The sequence below is a fragment of the Mustela nigripes genome, chromosome 7 (genome assembly GCF_022355385.1).
Source record: "Mustela nigripes isolate SB6536 chromosome 7, MUSNIG.SB6536, whole genome shotgun sequence".
NCBI lineage: Eukaryota > Metazoa > Chordata > Mammalia > Carnivora > Mustelidae > Mustela > Mustela nigripes.
In genome coordinates, this window is record NC_081563.1 from 112977461 (window position 1) to 112980753 (window position 3293).

Here is a 3293-nt window from a genome sequence, read left to right on the forward strand (position 1 = left end):
GTTGCCTCTATTCCTTAGCTGTATTTAACAAACTAGGAGGAACATTAAAAGATATTTAAATGTTGATTACAAAAACATCTCAGTGCTACTTTATAGCAAAAACACTTATTAATTCTATAAAATAACAGATTATCTTGCAATTCAAGGCATAATTCAAATTCATATTTTTTTAAGAAGAAACTGTTATTTAAAATGTGAAATTAGAAACTAACAAGAGCTCTGTTGGATTGTGAACCACACCCGGTTTAAATGTATTCTGATCTTTTATGGCTTCTTACATCCTACTTTGTTTTTTACATCCTACTGCGATTTATCCTGCAAAGGATTTGAGTTTTCTTTTTAATAAAGTCAAATAAAAAGAGGAGAACGCTTGGGAAAAATCGATGGAAATAGGGAAAAAAGCAACAGGAAAAGGTGGACAAAACTAAGAAAAGTGAACACATATCACCTCTTTTCTAAAACTTAGGAATTTGAGAAATGTTGGATCCTTGACTTATAACCAGGTTTGAATTTCTTTGTTTTCTGCAAGATGCTCTGGTTTATTCAATAATGTATTAACCTTTGAAGTTAAAATAATGGAACTGTAGAGGATTATAAACTGGAAAAAATGAAGAAAACAAGAAACTACAGGAAGAGAATCACAAAGCAAGAAAGGAAACAAGAATCAAATTTAAATGTTCCCAAACAAGAATGGTGAAAAAAAAAACCCAACAACCTTAAGTCAGAACAAAAACAATTTATGCGCATTTCTACCCACTGTACTATCCTCAAGTATATCATAAGGCCCCACTTTAAGCAAAGGGATATTATAATACTTTGACTTCTAGAGAAGAATCAGGTTATTGCTCACAGATAAGCAATTTTAAGCTGCCACCATAAAAGCTTTTTTGCTTCTTTTCTACTTAAAGTTCTGATCAAAAGAGAAAAGCCAAATGAACACAAAAACAAAATCAGTCAGAGAATTCAAAATTTAGGTGAACTTAGATCAATACCCATTTCCACCTCAAAAATCAAATCACTGTGCCTGAAATTAAAACTTGGACAATCTACCAAACCACATTCCCCAGAGAGCGAGCAGGCGATTTTAATGATTATGGCCTGCGCCTGCCCTGGTTCCACTTTCTTCTTTTCCGTTCTGTGTTTGGTATCTTAGAATAAATTCCAATTTATCTCACAAAATTACTCCCAGGTATACGGTTATTGATGTATTTTAAGGAAAAACAACCCTATGATTTAATTTTCCGGAGACACAGAATGTCCCGAGAATGTCCACCCTCCCCGCCCCGCCCCCAACACCCGTCACCCCGCACAGCCCTCGGGGTGTTTCTAGATTGGACCGGCTTCGAGCAAAGCGGAGCTGACGAGAATCGGGAACCGGGAGCCCAGGAGGGGCCGCTGCTGGGAGAGGGTCCCGGGCAAGGAGGGGGTTTGGGGGAAGGAGGAGGAGGAAGAGGGAGGCCGCCGGCGAGGGGGAACGAGGGGCGCGCAGCCAAGCGGGCGGGCCGCTCTGGGGCAGAGGCGTGGGGAGAGCCGGAGGGTTCCTTCAGGGGGGTAAAACCGGGTGAGGGGCGACGAAGAGGCAAGGTGCAGGAGGCGGGGTGGGGGGGGGGTCCGCGGCTGTGAGGGAAAGACAGCGAGCGCCAAGGGCAAGGACGCCAAGGGCTTCCTCCACAAACGACTCCTCAGACTTCAAGGCCGCCTGTTCAGAGAGGGAAACTGAGGCCAGAGAGGTGCCCACAGGCGCCCGTTCCTCTCTGCAAGGGCTAGGAGCGGCGGGTCGCGCCTCCAGCCTGAGAGGCTGAGCTCTGAGCCTCCAGCTGAGGGCGGCTGCGATCCTCCCTCAGGCGCGGTCCGCCGGTCTCGCGCCTCTGAGGAGCTGGCGGGGCGCGTGTGGGGATGTGGGTGGCCGCCGCCCCCATCACTTAGCTCGCCTTCAGTCCCCGGCTCCCGCCCAGTCCCTCAGGCTGCGCCCTACTTTCGGCGCCGGCTGTGAGGAGAGGCGTGCCCGAGCAGGGGCTGGAGGACGAGTCGCCGGGGTCCCGGCGTCGAGTCAGAAGCGCCTCGCTCCCAGTGCTGCCAGGCGTCAGGGCTGCGCGGCTGTGCGATGGGCGGGGCTGCAAGGGACGGGGCGGGGCTGCAAGGGACGGGGCGGGGCACTTGACCAGGGATGGGAGGGCGAGGGGCGGGGCGGGGTGGCAGATATGGGGCGGAGAGAGGGGCGGGGCAGTAGGGCAGGGGCGGGGAGCTCCAGTCCTGGCTGGGAGCCTCCTTCGTGGTGTTTGAGCTGACAGAGCTCTAACCTGGGATCCCCTTAAGCGGGGCGGCGGGGGCGGGGCGGGGCGCTAAAGAAGGGATGATGCGAGCTCGAGGGGGCGGGCCCTACAGAACAATTGTGAAAGGTGGTGTGACCACGCCTGGGCTCTGGATCCCTAGGATGGACCCTGCTCTCTTCCCCTGAGAGGTCCCTGGAGAAATTATTTAATCACTTAAACCTCAGGTTTTCTCATCTGTGAAGTGGAAGTGATGCTAATAAAAGTACATGCGCCGTAGGTATTGTCAGAGATAAATGAGACGAAGCATGTCAAGAACCCGGCAATAATAAATGCTCAAGAAACATCAGCTATTATTACTGTCATTATTAAAAAGATCAATCACATTGACCCACCCTTTAGGGACAGCATTTATTTTCCTGCCTGGGAACATCACAGCTTTCAATAGCCAAAGACAATTCCTAGAACCTAATAAAAAATCATTTCACAGAATAAGGATCCAAGGCTGGTTTCCTCCCTTGAGATTCATAGTAAGTACTAATAAACCCTGGAAAAACAAGGGCATCCAATATATAGGTTATTGATAACGTCCCAGGCTCCTCCTGATAGATTGTCTCATTTACTCATGTTAAATAACACCTATGCAACCAAGTACACTAAAAAAAAAAAAAAAGAAAAAGTCTAATTGGCTTTATTAAACGATTCATGAATCAGGCAGCACCCCATCTAGGAAGTAGGAAAAGTACAAAGTAGGTTTTTATGGAAGAGCAGTGCAGCATGAGAGTCAGTAAAAGACAAGGTTTGTTTCAGGCAAGATTGCTTTCACTTAGGGGCAAGGGCAAGGGATCTTACTGTGCAGATTAACTCATCTTTTCTGGTGGGATGGAGAGGGTTCCTGAGGCGCCTCAAGTGTACCCATCAGAAAATTCCTGACTGACCAGTTAAGACTACATTTCCTGGAAAGGTTGAAACTGCACTTGGCTCATTTAGTCCCAATTTAGGCACTCAGCCTAAGTGATATAA